Raw genomic sequence first — 17,504 nt, forward strand, 5'->3', positions numbered from 1 at the left:
AGCAACTCTCACTTCATCACTTTCAGCATCATTTTGAGGATAGTAGCAACTCTCACGACATCACTGTAAGCATCATTTTTAGGTTAGTAGCAACTCTCACGACATCACTCTAGCATCATTTTGAGGTCGGTAACAACTCTCACCACATCACTGTAGCATCATTTCTTAGGTACATAGCAACTTTCACAACATCACTTTAGCATAATTTTGAGATTCGTAGCAACTCTCACCACATCACTCTAGCATCATTTTGAGGTCGGTAACAACTCTCACCACATCACTGTAGCATCATTTCTTAGGTACATAGCAACTGTCACAACATCACTTTAGCATCATTTTGAGATTAGTAGCAACTATCACTACATCACAGTGGCATCATTTCTTAGGTTTTTAGCAACTCTCATTACATCACTGTAGCATCATTTTGAGGTTCGAAGAAACTCTCACGACATCACTGTCAGCATCATTTTAAGGTTAGTAGCAACTCTCACGACATCACTGTAGCATCATTTCTTAGGTTAGTAGCAACTCTCATTACATCACTGTAGCATCATTTTTAGGTTTGTAGCAACTCTCACTATATTACTTTAGCATCATTTTGAGGATAGTAGCAACTCTCACGACATCACTGGAGCCTCATTTTTAGGTTAGTAGCAACTCTCATTACATCACTGTAGCATCATTTTGAGGTTCGTAGAAACTCTCACGACATCACTGTCAGCATCATTTTAAGGTTAGTAGCAAGTCTCACTACATGACTGTCACCATCATTTTTAATTTAGTAGTAACTCTCACTACATTACTGTAGCATCATTTCTTAGGTTAGTAGCAACTCTCATTACATCAGTGGAGCCTCATTTTGAAATAAGTAGCAACTCTCATTACATTACTTTCGCGTCATTTTGAGATTAGTAGCAACTTGCACCACATCACTGTAGCATCATTTTCAGGTTTTTAGCAACTCTCACTTCATCACTGTCAGCATCCTTTTGAGGTTTGTAGCAACTCTCACTTCATCACTTTCAGCATCATTTTGAGGATAGTAGCAACTCTCACTACATTACTGAAGCATCATTTTGGAGGATAGTAGCAACTCTAACGACATCACTGTAAGCATCATTTTTAGGTTAGTAGCAACTCTCACGACATCACTTTCAGCATCATTTTGAGATTAGAAGCAACTCTCACCATATAACTTTAGCATCATTTTGAGGATAGTAGCAACTCTCACGACATTACTGGAGCCTCATTTTGAGGTTTTTAGCAACTATCACTACATCACTGTGGCATCATTTCTTAGGTTTGTCGCAACTCTCATTACATCACTGTAGCATCATTTTGAGGTTCAAAGAAACTCTCACGACATCACTGTCAGCATCATTTTAAGGTTAGCAGCAAGTCTCACTACATGACTGTCACCATCATTTTGAGGTTAGTAGCAACTCTCACCACATCACTGTAGAATCATTTCTTAGGTTAGTAGCAACTCTCATTACATCACTTTAGCATCATTTTGAGATTAGTAGCAACTCTCACCCCATCACTGTGGCATCATTTCTTAGGTTTTTAGCAACTCTCATTACATCACTGTAGCATCATTTTGAGGTTTTTAGCAACTCTCACGACATCACTGTCAGCATCATTTTAAGGTGAGTAGCAACTCTCACCACATCACTGTAGCATCATTTCTTAGATTAGTAGCAACTCTCACGACATCACTGCAACATCATTTTGAGATTTTTAGCAACTCTCACGACATCACTGTAGCATCATTTGGAGGATAGTAGCAACTCTCACTACATGACTGTCAGCATCATTTTTAAAGGTTTTAAGCAACTCTTACTGCATCACTGGAGCATCATTTTGAGGTTTTTAGAAAACCAAATACATTACTGTAGCATCATTTTGAGGATCGTAGCAACTCTCACTACATCACTGTAGCATCATTTTGAGGTTTTTAGCAACCTAATACATTACTGTAGCATCATTTTGAGGATCGTAGCAACTCTCACTACATCACTGTAGAATCATTTTGAGGTTCGTAGCAACTCTCACCACATTACTTTAGCATCATTTTGAGGTTCGTAGCAACTCTCACCACATCACTGTAGCATCATTTCTTAAGTAAGTAGCAACTCTCATTACATCACTTTGGCATGATTTTGAAATTACTATCAACTCTCACCACATCACTGTAGCATCATTTTGAGGTTCTTAACAACTCTCACTACATCACTGTAGCATCATTTGAGATTTTAAGCAACTCTCACTACATCACTGTAGCATCATTTGGAGGATAGTAGAAACTCTCACCATATCAGTGTCGCATCATTTTAAGATTTTAAGAAACTCTCACCACATCACTGTAGCATCATTTTGAGATATGAAGCAACTCTCACTACATCACTTTAGCATCATTTCTTCGATGAGTAGCAACTCTCACTGTATCACTGTAGCATCATTTTGAGGTTTTTAGCAACTCTCACTACATCACTGTAGCATCATTTTGAGGGTCGTAGCAACTCTCACTACATTACTGACAGCATCATTTTGATTTTTTTTTCAACTCTCACCACATCACTTTAGCTTCATTTTGAGATTTTTAGCAACTCTTACCACATCACTGTCGCATCATTTTTAGGTTCGGAGCAACTCTCACTACATTACTGGTGCATCATTTTGAGGTTCGTGGCAACTCTCACTACATCACTGTAGCATCATTTTGAGGATTTTAGCAACTCTCACCACATCACTTTAGCATCATTTTGAGATTTTTAGCAAGACTTACAACATTACTGTAGCATTATTGAGGTTCGTAGCAAGTCTCACTTCATTACTTGCAGCATCATTTTGAGATTTTTAGCAACTCTCATCACATCACTTTAGCATCATTTTGAGGATAGTAGCAACTCTCACTACATGACTGTCAGCATCATTTTAAGGTTTTAAGCAACTCTTACTACATCACTGGAGCATCATTTTGACGTTCGTAGCAACTCTCACTACATCACTGTAGCATCATTTTGAGGTTTTAGCAACCTAATACATTACTGTAGCATCATTTTGAGGATCGTAGCAACTCTCACTACATCACTGTTGCATCATTTGAGATTTTAAGCAACTCTCACTACATCACTGTAGCATCATTTGGAGGATAGTAGCAACTCTCACCACATCACTGGAGCATCATTTTGAGGTTCGTAGCAACTCTCACTATATCACTTTAGCATCATTTTGAGATTTTTAGCAACTCTCACCACATTACTGTCAGCATCATTTTGAGGTCTTTCGCAACTCTTACCACATCACTGTCGCATCATTTTGAGATTTTAAGAAACTCTCACCACATCACTGTAGCATCATTTTGAGGTTTTAAGCAACTCTTACTGCATCACTGGAGCATCATTTTCAGGTCCGTAGCAACTCTCACTACATCACTGTCGCATCATTTTGAGGTTTTAAGCAACTCTCACCACATTACTGTAGCATCATTTTGAGGTTCCTAGCAACTCTCACTACATGACTGTCACCATCATTTTGAGGTTTGTAGCAACTCTCACTTCATCACTTTCAGCATCATTTTGAGGATAGCAGCAACTCTCACGACATCACTGTAAGCATCATTTTTAGGTTAGGAGCAACTCTCACGACATCACTCTTGCATCATTTTGAGGTCGGTAACAACTCTCACCACATCACTGTAGCATCATTTCTTAGGTACATAGCAACTTTCACAACATCACTTTAGCATCATTTTGAGATTAGTAGCAACTCTCACTACATCACTCTAGCATCATTTTGAGGTCGGTAACAATTCTCACCACATCACAGTAGCATCATTTCTTAGGTACATAGCAACTCTCACAACATCACTTTAGCATCATTTTGAGATTAGTAGCAAGTATCACTACATCACAGTGGCATCATTTCTTAGGTTTGTAGCAACTCTCACCACATCACTGTAGCATCATTTTGAGGTTCGTAGAAACTCTCACGACATCACTTTCAGCATCATTTTGAGATTAGTAGCAACTCTCACCATATAACTTTAGCATCATTTTGAGGATAGTAGCAACTCTCACCACATTACTGGAGCCTCATTTTTAGGTTTTTAGCAACTATCACTACATCACTGTGGCATCAGTTCTTAGGTTTGTAGCAACTCTCACCACATCACTGTAGCATCATTTCTTAGATTAGTAGCAACTCTCATTACATCACTTTAGCATCATTTTCAGATTAGTAGCAACTCTCACCCCATCACTGTGGCATCATTTCTTAGGTTAGTAGCAACTCTCATTACATCACTGTCAGCATCATTTTGAGGTTTTTAGCAACTCTCACTACATGACTGTAGCATCATTTTTTAGGTTAGTAGCAACTCTCACCACATCACTGTGGCATCATTTTAAGGTTTTAAGCAACTCTTACTGCATCACTGGAGGATCATTTTGAGATTTGAAGCAACTCTCAACACATCACTTTAGCATCATTTCTTAGATTAGTAGCAACTCTCACTACATCACTGCAGCATCATTTTGAGGTTTTTAGCAACTCTTCCTACATCACTGTAGCATCATTTTGAGGATAGTAGCAAATCTCACTTCATGACTGTCAGCATCATTTTGAGGTTCGTAGCAACTCTTACTACATCACTGGAGCATCATTTTGAGTTTTTTGAAACTATTACCACATCACTGTCACATCATTTTGAGATTTTTAGCAACTGTCACGACATCACTGTAGCATCATTTGGAGGATAGTAGCAACTGTCACTACATGACTGTCAGCATCATTTTTAAAGGTTTTAAGCAACTCTTACTGCATCACTGGAGCATCATTTTGAGGTTTTTAGTCAACCGAATACATTACTGTAGCATCATTTTGAGGATCGTAGCAACTCTCACTACATCACTGTAGCATCATTTTGAGGTTTTTAGCAACCTAATACATTACTGTAGCATCATTTTGAGGATCATAGCAACTCTCTCTACATCACTGTAGAATCATTTTGAGGATCGTAGCAACTCTCACTACATCACTGTAGCATCATTTTGAGGTTTTTAGCAACCTAATACATTACTGTAGCATCATTTTGAGGATCATAGCAACTCTCTCTACATCACTGTAGAATCATTTTGAGGTTCGTAGCAACTCTCACCACATCACTGTAGCATCATTTTGAGGTTCTTAACAACTCTCACTACATTACTATCAGCATCATTTTGAGGTTTTAAGCAACTCTTACTGCATCACTGGAGCATCATTTTGAGGTCCGTAGCAACTCTCACTACATCACTGTAGCATCATTTGAGATTTTAAGCAACTCTCACTACATCACTGTAGCATCATTTGGAGGATAGAAGCAACTCTCACCACATCACTGGAGCATCATTTTGAGGTTCGTAGCAACTCTCACAACATCACTGTAGCATCATTTGGAGGATAGTAGCAACTCTCACCATATCACTGTCGCATCATTTTAAGATTTTAAGAAACTCTCACCACATCACTGTAGCATCATTTTGAGATTTGAAGCAACTCTCACTACATCACTTTAGCATCATTTCTTCGATGAGTAGCAACTCTCACTGTATCACTGTAGCATCATTTTGAGGTTTTTAGCAACTCTCACTACATCACTGTAGCATCATTTTGAGGGTCGTAGCAACTCTCACTACATTACTGACAGCATCATTTTGATTTTTTTTTTCAACTCTCACCACATCACTTTAGCATCATTTTGAGATTTTTAGCAACTCTTACCACATTACTGTCGCATCATTTTTAGGTTCGGAGCAACTCTCACTACATTACTGGTGCATCATTTTGAGGTTCGTGGCAACTCTCACTACATCACTGTAGCATCATTTTGAGGATTTTAGCAACTCTCACCACATCACTTTAGCATCATTTTGAGATTTTTAGCAACTCTTACCACATCACTAGAGCATCATTTTGACGTTCGTAGCAACTCTCACTACATCACTGTAGCATCATTTTGAGGTTTTAGCAACCTAATACATTACTGTAGCATCATTTTGAGGATCGTAGCAACTCTCTCTACATCACTGTTGCATCATTTGAGATTTTAAGCAACTCTCACTACATCACTGTCGCATCATTTGGAGGATAGTAGCAACTCTCACCACATCACTGGAGCATCATTTTGAGGTTCGTAGTAACTCTCACTATATCACTTTAGCATCATTTTGAGATTTTTAGCAACTCTCACCACATTACTGTCAGCATCATTTTGAGGTCTTTCGCAACTCTTACCACATCACTGTCGCATCATTTTGAGATTTTAAGAAACTCTCACCACATCACTGTAGAATCATTTTGAGGTTTTAAGCAACTCTTACTGCATCACTGGAGCATCATTTTCAGGTCCGTAGCAACTCTCACTACATCACTGTAGCATCATTTTGAGGTTTTAAGCAACTCTCACCACATTACTGTTGCATCATTTTGAGCTTCGTAGCAACTCTCACTACATTACTGTAGCATCATTTTGAGGTTCGTGGCAACTCTCACTACATCCTGTAGCATCATTTTGAGGATTTTAGAAACTCTCCCCCCATCACTTCAGCATCATTTTTAGATTTTTAGTAACTCCTACTACATTACTGTAGCATCATTTTGAGGTTCGTAGCAACTCTCACTACATCACTGGAGCATCATTTTGAGGTTCGTAGCAACTCTCACTACATTACTGACAGCATCATTTGAGGTTTTGAGCAACTCTCATCACATCACTTTCGCATCATTATGAGATTTTTAGCAATTCTCACCACATCACTGTAGCATCATTTTGAGGATAGTAGCAAATCTCACTTCATGACTGTCAGCATCATTTTGAGGTTCGTAGCAACTCTGACTACATCACTGGAGCATCATTTTGAGTTTTTTGAAACTATTACCACATCACTGTCACATCATTTTGAGATTTTAAGCAACTCTCACTACATCATTGTAGCATCATTTGAAGGATAGTAGCAACTCTCACCACATCACTGTCGGATCATTTTGAGATTTTAAGCAACTCTCACAACATCACTGTAGCATCATTTGGAGGATAGTAGCAACTCTCACCATATCACTGTCGCATCATTTTAAGATTTTAAGAAACTCTCACCACATCACTGTAGCATCATTTTGAGGTGAGTAGCAACTCTCACCACATCACTGTAGCATCATTTCTTAGATTAGTAGCAACTCTCACTACATCACTTTAGCATCATTTCTTCGATGAGTAGCAACTCTCACTGTATCACTGTAGCATCATTTTGAGGTTTTTAGCAACTCTCACTACATCACTGTAGCATCATTTTGAGGGTCGTAGCAACTCTCACTACATTACTGACAGCATCATTTTGATTTTTTTTTTCAACTCTCACCACATCACTTTAGCTTCATTTTGAGATTTTTAGCAACTCTTACCACATTACTGTCGCATCATTTTTAGGTTCGGAGCAACTCTCACTACATTACTGGTGCATCATTTTGAGGTTCGTGGCAACTCTCACTACATCACTGTAGCATCATTTTGAGATTTTTAGCAACTCTTACCACATCACTGGAGCATCATTTTGACGTTCGTAGCAACTCTCACTACATCACTGTAGCATCATTTTGAGGTTTTAGCAACCTAATACATTACTGTAGCATCATTTTGAGGATCGTAGCAACTCTCTCTACATCACTGTTGCATCATTTGAGATTTTAAGCAACTCTCACTACATCACTGTAGCATCATTTGGAGGTTCGTAGAAACTCTCACGACATCACTGTCAGCATCATTTTAAGGTTAGTAGCAAGTCTCACTACATGACTGTCACCATCATTTTTAATTTAGTAGTAACTCTCACTACATTACTGTAGCATCATTTCTTAGGTTAGTAGCAACTCTCATTACATCAGTGGAGCCTCATTTTGAAATAAGTAGCAACTCTCATTACATTACTTTCGCGTCATTTTGAGATTAGTAGCAACTTGCACCACATCACTGTAGCATCATTTTCAGGTTTTTAGCAACTCTCACTTCATCACTGTCAGCATCCTTTTGAGGTTTGTAGCAACTCTCACTTCATCACTTTCAGCATCATTTTGAGGATAGTAGCAACTCTCACTACATTACTGAAGCATCATTTTGGAGGATAGTAGCAACTCTAACGACATCACTGTAAGCATCATTTTTAGGTTAGTAGCAACTCTCACCACATCACTGGAGCATCATTTTGAGGTTCGTAGCAACTCTCACTATATCACTTTAGCATCATTTTGAGATTTTTAGCAACTCTCACCACATTACTGTCAGCATCATTTTGAGGTCTTTCGCAACTCTTACCACATCACTGTCGCATCATTTTGAGATTTTAAGAAACTCTCACCACATCACTGTAGAATCATTTTGAGGTTTTAAGCAACTCTTACTGCATCACTGGAGCATCATTTTCAGGTCCGTAGCAACTCTCACTACATCACTGTAGCATCATTTTGAGGTTTTAAGCAACTCTCACCACATTACTGTAGCATCATTTTGAGGTTTTAAGCAACTCTCACCACATTACTGTTGCATCATTTTGAGCTTCGTAGCAACTCTCACTACATTACTGTAGCATCATTTTGAGGTTCGTGGCAACTCTCACTACATCCTGTAGCATCATTTTGAGGATTTTAGAAACTCTCCCCCCATCACTTCAGCATCATTTTTAGATTTTTAGTAACTCCTACTACATTACTGTAGCATCATTTTGAGGTTCGTAGCAACTCTCACTACATTACTGACAGCATCATTTGAGGTTTTGAGCAACTCTCATCACATCACTTTCGCATCATTATGAGATTTTTAGCAATTCTCACCACATCACTGTAGCATCATTTTGAGGATAGTAGCAAATCTCACTTCATGACTGTCAGCATCATTTTGAGGTTCGTAGCAACTCTGACTACATCACTGGAGCATCATTTTGAGTTTTTTGAAACTATTACCACATCACTGTCACATCATTTTGAGATTTTAAGCAACTCTCACTACATCATTGTAGCATCATTTGAAGGATAGTTGCAACTCTCACCACATCACTGTCGCATCATTTTGAGATTTTAAGCAACTCTCACTACATGACTGTCAGCATCATTTTAAGGTTTTAAGCAACTCTTACTGCATCACTTTAGCATCATTTTGAGATTAGTCGCAACTCTCACCCCATCACTGTGGCATCATTTCTTAGGTTAGTAGCAACTCTCATTACATCACTGTCAGCATCATTTTGAGGTTTTTAGCAACTCTCACTACATGACTGTAGCATCATTTTTTAGGTTCGTAGCAACTCTCACCACATCACTGTAGCATCATTTCTTAAGTAAGTCGCCACTCTCATTACATCACTTTGGCATGATTTTGAAATTACTATCAACTCTCACCACATCACTGTAGCATCATTTTGATGTCATGAGCAACTCTTACTACATCACTGTAGCATCATTTTGAGGTTATTAGCAACTCTCATTACATCACTTTAGCATCATTTTGACATTAGTTGCAACTCTCACTACAACACTGTAGCATCATTTCTTAGGTTCGTAGCATCTCTCATTACATCACTTGGTTATCATTTCTTATGTGAGAAGAAACTCTCACTACATCACTGTAGCTTTATTTTCAGTTAAGAAGAAACTCTCACTACATCACTGTAGCTTTATTTTCAGTTAAGAAGAAAATCTCACTACATTACTGTAGCTTTATTTTCAGTTAAGAAGAAACTCTCACTACATTACTGTAAGCATCAATTTGAGGATAGTGTAAACTCTTACTTCATCACTGCATCATTTTGAGGTTCGTAGCAACTCTCACTCCATGACTTTAGCATCAATTTTTAGGTTTTAATCAACTCTCACTACATTACTGTCAGCATCAATTTGAGCTTCCTAGTGACTCTCACTACATCACTGTCGCATCATTTCTTAGGTTCGGAGCAACTCTCATTACATCACTTTAGCATCATTTTTAAATTAGTAGCAACTGTCATTACATCACTTGAGCATCATTTTGAGGTTCGTAGACCTCTCACCACATCAGTGTAACATCATTTTGAGGTTAGTAGCAACTCTCACTACATCACTGAAGAATCATTTTGAGAATAGTTGAAACTCTCACTACATCACTGTAGCCTTATTTTGAGTTTAGCAGAAACTCTCACTACATTACTGTCAGCATCATTTTGAGGTTTTTCGCAACTCTCACCACATCACTGGAGCATCATTTCTTAGGGTAGTAGCAACTCTTACTACATCACTGAAGCATCATTTTGAGGATAGTAGTAACTCTTACTACACCACTGTCGAATCATTTAAAGGTTCGTAGCAATTCTCACTACATTACTGTCAGCATCATTTTGAGGTTCGTAGAACTCTCACCACATCACTGTAGCATCCTTTCTTAGGTTAGTAGCAAGTCTCATTACATCACTTCAGCATCATTTTGAGGTTCGTAGCAACTCTCATGACATCACTTTAGCATCATTTTTAAATTAGTAGCAACTGTCATTACATCACTTGAGCATCATTTTGAGGTTCGTAGAACTCTCACCACATCAGTGTAACATCATTTTGAGGTTAGTAGCAACTCTCACTACATCACTGAAGAATCATTTTGAGAATAGTTGAAACTCTCACTACATCACTGTAGCCTTATTTTGAGTTTAGCAGAAACTCTCACTACATTACTGTCAGCATCATTTTGAGGTTTTTAGCAACTCTCACCACATCACTGGAGCATCATTTCTTAGGGTAGTAGCAACTCTTACTACATCACTGAAGCATCATTTTGAGGATAGTAGTAACTCTTACTACACCACTGTCGAATCATTTAAAGGTTCGTAGCAATTCTCACTACATTACTGTAGCATCATTTTGAGGTTCGTAGAACTCTCACCACATCACTGTAGCATCCTTTCTTAGGTTAGTAGCAAGTCTCATTACATCACTTCAGCATCATTTTGAGGTTCGTAGCAACTCTCATGACATCACTATCAGCATCATTTTGAGGTTAGTCGCAACTCTCACTACATTATTGTGGCATCATTTTGAGGTTTTTCGCAACTCTCACTACATCACTGTAGCATCATTTGTTTGGTTAGTGGCAATTCTTATTACATCACTGTAGCATCATTTGAGCATCGTAGCAACTCTCACTACATCACTGTAGCATCATTTTGAGGATTTTTGAAACTCCCACTTCATGAGTGTCAGCATCATTTTGAGATTAGTAGCAACTCTCACTACATCACTGTAGCATCAGTTTGAGGTTTTTAGCAACTGTCACAACATTACTGATAGCATCATTTTGAGATTTTTAGCAACTCTCACTACATCACTATCAGCATCATTTTGAGGTTGGTAGCAACTCTCACTACATCACTGTAGCATTATTTTGAGTTAACAGAAACTCACACTACATTACTGTCAGTATCATTTTTAGGTTTTTAGCAACTCTCACTAAATGACTTTAGCATCATTTTGAGGTTCGTAGCAGCTCTCATGACATCACTTTGGCATCATTTTGAGGTTTGTAGCAACTCTCACTGCATTACTGTAGCTTTATTTTGAGTTAAGCAGAAACTGTCACTACACTACTGTCAGTATCATTTTTAGGGTTTTAGCAACTCTCACTACATCACTGAAGCATCATTTTGAGATTTTTAGCAACTCTCACTACATAACTGTAGCATCATTTTGAGGATAGTAGCAACTCTCACTACATCACTGTAGCATCATTTGGAGGATAGTAGCAACTCTCACTAAATGACTGTCAGCATCATTTTAAGGTTTCAAGCAACTCTCACCACATCACTGTAGCATCATTCATAGATTTTAAGCAACTCTCACTACATAACTGTAGCATCATTTTGAGGTTAGTAGCAACTCTCACTACATCACTGTAGCATCATTTTGAGGTTTTTAGCAACTCTCACTTCATTACTGTAGCATCATTTTGAGGTTTTTCGCAACTCTCACCACATCACTGTAGCATCATTTTGAGGTTCGTAGCAACTCTCACTACATTACTGTTAGCATCATTTTGAGGTTCGTAGCAACTCTCACTACATTACTGTAGCATCATTTTGAGGTTTTTCGCAACTCTCACCACATCACTGTAGCATCATTTTGAGGTTCGTAGCAACTCTCACTACATTACTGACAGCATCATTTTGAGGTTTTTAGCAACTCTCACCACATCACTGAAGAATCATTTTGAGATTTTTAGCAACTCTTACTACATCACTGTAGCATCATTTTGAGGAAAGTAGCAACTCTCACTTCATGACTGTCAGCATCATTTTAAGGTTTGAAGCAACTCTCACTACATCACTGGAGCATCATTTTGAGGTTTTTAGCAACTCTCACAACATCACTGAAGCATCATTTTGAGATTTTTAGCAACTCTTACGACATCACTGTAGCATCATTTTGAGCTTCGTAGCAACTCTCACTACATCACTGTAGCATCATTTTGAGGTTTTAAGCAACTCTCACTAAATCACTGTTGCATCATTTCTTAGGTTTGTAGCAATTCTTTTTACATCACTGGAGCATCATTTCTTAGATTAGTAGCAACTCTCACTACATTACTGGAGCATCATATTGAGGTTCGTAGTGTCACGTCCCCACGGTCACGGGCATGGGGGCGTTGCATTATTTTTGACTTCCTTCCCTTCTCAGGTTCGAGCTTCATGGGGCGGAGCTGCTGACTAACTGGGAGCACCTGGGCCCGGCGTCTCCCAGCTATAAAGCAGGCGATCAACCTGGCCGGTTGTCTCTCGCTCACTCCTCCTGGCCCACGTCGGAGCGATGGTTGTGTTTCTTGAGTTATGTCTTGTTTAGTTCTCTGCATCCATCACACCGCACACATACACCCCCTGTACACTCATGCACACACTCGCACTCACCACTGACACTACTGATAACCACACTCCACTGTACGTTATGGTTTGCCTTGTGTTGATTTTGCGTTACTAATAATAAATTATTAGTTGTGTTTCACGTTTAGTCTGCGTCTCCCTCCTTCGATGTCACGATTTCTGAGCCGGGTCGTGACAGAAGCAACTCTCACCACATCACTGTCGCATTATTTTGAGATTTTAAGCAACTCTCAGTACATCACTGGAGCATCATTTTGAGGTTCATCGAAACTCTCACTACATCACTGTAGCATCATTTGGAGGATAGTAGCAACTCTCACTACATGACTGTCAGCATCATTTTAAGGTTTTCAGCAACTCTCAGTACATCACTGGAGCATCATTTTGAGGTTCATCGAAACTCTCACTACATCACTGTAGCATCATTTTGAGGATAGTAGCAACTCTCACCACATCACTTTCGCATCATTTATTAGGTTAGAAGCAACTCTCATGACATCACTTTCGCATCTTTTTGAAATTAGTAGATACCCTCATTACATCACTGTCAGCATCATTTTGAGTTCATTATTATCATTGAGGTTATTCGAATCTTTCACTGCATTACTGTTAGCATTATTTTGATTTCATTAGCAATTCTTACGACATCTCTGTCGCATTATTTTGAGGTTATTAGCAACTCTTCCTGCATCCCTGTAGCATTGTTTTTGAGGTCGTTAGCAACTCTTCCTACATCACTGTAGCATTTTTTGAGGTTATTCGCAAATCTTACGACATCACTCTCAGCATCATTTTGAGATCATTAGTAACTTTAATTACATCACTGTAGCATCGTTTTGAGGTTCGTAGCAAATATTACTACAAGACTGTCAGCATCACTTTGAGGTTATTCGAAACTTTCACTACATTACTGTCAGCATCACTTTCAGTTTGTTAGCAATCCTTAGAACATCACGGTAGCATCATTTTGAGGTTCGTAGCAACTATTACTACAATAATGTCAGTATTATTTTGAGTTTATTAGCAATTCTTACGACATCACTTTCGCATTATTTTGAGTTTTTTAGCAACTCTTACTAGATTACCGTCAGCATCATTTTGAGTTCATTAGCAATTCTTACAACATCACTGTCGCATCATTTTGAGTTCATTAGCAATTCTTACGACATCACTGTCGCATCATTTTGAGGTTATTAGCAACTATTACTACATTACTGTCAGCATCACTGAGTTTATTAGCATCCATCACCACGTGACTGTTAGCATCGTTTTGAGTTCAATAGCAATTCTTACGACATCACTGTCATCATCATTTTTAGGTTACTCGCAGCTCTAACCACATGACTGTCAGTATCACTTTGAGGTTATTCGAAACTTTCACTACATTACTGTTAGTATCATTTTGAGTTTATTAGCAATTCTTACGACATCACAGTAGCATTATTTTGAGTTTCGTAGCAACTCTTACTACATGACTGTCAGCATCAGTTTGAGGTTATTCGAAACACTTAGTACATTGCTGTAAGCATCACTGAGTTGATTAGCAACTATCACTACATTACAGTTAGCATCATTTTAAGTTCATTAGCAATTCTTCCGACATCACTTTCAGCATCATTTTGAGGTTATTACCAATTCTTCTGACATCACTGTCGCATTATTTTGAGGTTGTTAGCAACTCTTACTACATTACTGTTGCATTATTTTAAGCAACTCTTTCTAACTGACTGTCAGCATCACTTTGAGGTTGTTCAAAACACTGACTAATTACTTTAAGCATCACTGAGTTAATTAGCAACTATCACTACATTACTGTTAACATCATTTTGAGTTCATTAGCAATTCTTCCGACATCACTGTCGCAATATTTTGAGGTTCGTAGCAACTTTTACTACATTACTGTCAGCATCACTTTTAGGTTATTCAAAACTTTCACTCCATTACTGTTAGCATCATTTTGAGTTCATTAGCAATTCTTACTACATCACTGTCGCATCATTTTGAGATCATTAGCAATTCTTCCGACATCACTATCGCATTATTTTGAGGTTCGTAGCAACTCTTTCTACTTTACTTTTGCATTATTTTGACGTTATTAGCAGCTCTCACTACATTACTGTCAGAATCATTTTGAGGTTAATAGCAGCTCTCACTAGATTACTGTCAGCATCATTTTGAGTTCATTAGCAATTCTTACTACATTACTGTTGCATTATTTTGAGGTTAGTAGCAACTCTTACTACATGACTGTCAGCATCACTTTGAGGTTGTTTGAAACACTTACTACATTACTGTAAGCATCACTGAGTTTATTAGCAACTATCACTACATTACTGTTAGCATCATTTTGAGTTTATTAGCAATTCTTACGACATCACTGTATTATCAATTTGAGGTTAGTTTCAACTTTTCCAAAATTACCGTCAGCATCATTTTGAGTTCATTAGCATTTCTTCCGACATCACTGTCGCATTATTTTGAGATTATTAGCAATTCTTCCGACATCATTGTCGCATTATTTTGAAGTTCATAGAAACTCTTACTACATGACTGTCAGCATTACTTTGAGGTTATTCGAAACTTTCACAACATTACTTTTAGCATCATTTTGAGTTCATTAGCAATTCTAATGCGGCTCGAGGCCACGCTGGTTCACCGAGCGACAAGGTGAGCCTTGAAAACGGCATCGGTCGAGCTTCCCGGGCTTGGGATATCCGACATCCGGCATCGTTGTGAGAAACAAAGGGGGCTGCGCACGCGGCAGATTGGCACAAGGTAGGAAAGATCAGGCGCTGTGTCGGCCTCCCTGCCTGTCAGTCAGAAGGCTGTGTCCCTGGAGCTCATGTCTGTTCCTAAGCTCAGCGAGTCATACTTACCTGGCAGGGGAGATACCATGATCAGCAAGGTGGTTCTCCCCGGGTGAGGCTCAGCCATTGCACTGGGGCTGTGCTGACCCTGGTGAATTCCCCAAATGTGGGAATCTCAACTGCATAATTTCTGACAGTGGGGGACTGCGTCCGCGCTCTCCCCTGTGATCGTGTGAAAAAAGGAAGGAAAGAAAGAAAGGCCGACCACGGCGGCAACAACAACACTGGTGACCGCCTGTCCTGGCCAGTTGGCGGTCTCCTCTTGTGCTGGCCAGCCTGAGGAGACCGCGGAGGACGTAGCCTCGATGAGCTCCCAGTATCTCTCACACCTTCCAGCCCTAAATGAAGAGGGCAGGGTTTCTGCCACATTTAGTTGAGGGTCATGGTATCTGACAAGCCCTGAGCTCAGGACAATACATCCACGGCTCGTCTTCGCAGTAAGTGGAATGATACCAGAGAATTCATGCGTGGGAGGAGATCAACTTGGAAAACCCCGACTCCAGGATGAGTCGCTGGCTTGTGGCTTTGAACACCGCTTTGTTTTACTTTGAGTCGCCCCACTAGCATAGCAGGGTGAAGGCACCGATTGCCTTTGCTTTGGATAGCAGTGGGGACAACCAGTGTGCCAGATGTAGTGTTTATGGCACTGCATTTTGTGTCGCCACCCAAAATGTTGCAGTTCCTGCCCACAGCCGCGGCCGGGATTGGCTGTACCGGGGGTGCTGGCTCTCACGTCGGGTAGCTGACAGGCATCGCTTCTCGGCCTTTTGGCTAAGATCAAGTGTAGTATCTGTTCTTATCAGTTTAATATCTGGTACGTTCCCTATCCGGGAACCATATATTAAATTGCTTTTTGGAACAGGGAGATGGAACGGGAGCTTGCTCCGTCCTTTCCACGCATCAACCTGGTATTGCAGTGTTTCCAGGAGTGGTGCAATGCCCCGCATTTCTCGTCGGATATAAAACAAGCCTCCGCCAGGCACTCGCTCACCTGCTCCACCCAAAGCCGGACCAGGGTTCTCCTCCTGCACTGCAGCTTTTCCTCAGCCTGCGGCCGCAATGGCCTTCCAGGAACAGTGCGGGCCTCTCCCCTTTTGTCAGGAGCAAATCCCGTGCTCTTCAGGCCAACTCTCGAGTGCTGCACATGAGGCCGGGGCTGGATTTCCGCCCGCGCTGCCGCTGGGCGTCAAGTTGTGGCTCCGTTTGCACTCCAGATAAGGATGGAGGTCCGCTGACGGCACTGCTCTCGGAGCCTTTCCCAAAAGGCTTTGGAATGCACTCTGAAAGACCTGAACCTTCAATGTGCCTGAGCTTCCCGGGCTTGGGATATCCGACATCCGGCATCGTTGTGAGAAACAAAGGGGGCTGCGCACACGGCAGATTGGCACAAGGTAGGAAAGATCAGGCGCTGTGTCGGCCTCCCTGCCTGTCAGTCAGAAGGCTGTGTCCCTGGAGCTCATGTCTGTTCCTAAGCTCAGCGAGTCATACTTACCTGGCAGGGGAGATACCTTGATCAGCAAGGTGGTTCTCCCCGGGTGAGGCTCAGCCATTGCACTGGGGCTGTGCTGACCCTGGTGAATTCCCCAAATGTGGGAATCTCAACTGCATAATTTCTGACAGTGGGGGACTGCGTCCGCGCTCTCCCCTGTGATCGTGTGAAAAAAGGAAAGAAAGAAAGAAAGGCCGACCACGGCGGCAACAACAACACTGG

General features: G+C 40.1%; 3 non-coding genes across 3 annotated transcripts; all 3 read left to right on the top strand.

The window, feature by feature from the left end:
• Window positions 1–15,794: 15,794 nt before the first annotated feature.
• Window positions 15,795–15,958, top strand: LOC147271873 (U1 spliceosomal RNA). The gene has a single exon (XR_015116633.1). It is a non-coding gene; the product is annotated as a U1 spliceosomal RNA (small nuclear RNA).
• A 586-nt stretch (window positions 15,959–16,544) lies between these two features.
• LOC147271874 (U2 spliceosomal RNA) lies at window positions 16,545–16,735 on the top strand. Its single transcript, XR_015117167.1, has one exon. It is a non-coding gene; the product is annotated as a U2 spliceosomal RNA (small nuclear RNA).
• Window positions 16,736–17,277: 542 nt separating this feature from the next.
• On the top strand, window positions 17,278–17,441 carry LOC147271875 (U1 spliceosomal RNA). The gene has a single exon (XR_015116860.1). It is a non-coding gene; the product is annotated as a U1 spliceosomal RNA (small nuclear RNA).
• The last annotated feature ends 63 nt before the right edge of the window (window positions 17,442–17,504 follow it).

The sequence above is a fragment of the Aulostomus chinensis genome, chromosome 1, assembly GCF_037954235.1.
Source record: "Aulostomus chinensis isolate RoL2024-O1b breed Wild chromosome 1, RoL_Achi_v1.0, whole genome shotgun sequence".
NCBI lineage: Eukaryota > Metazoa > Chordata > Actinopteri > Syngnathiformes > Aulostomidae > Aulostomus > Aulostomus chinensis.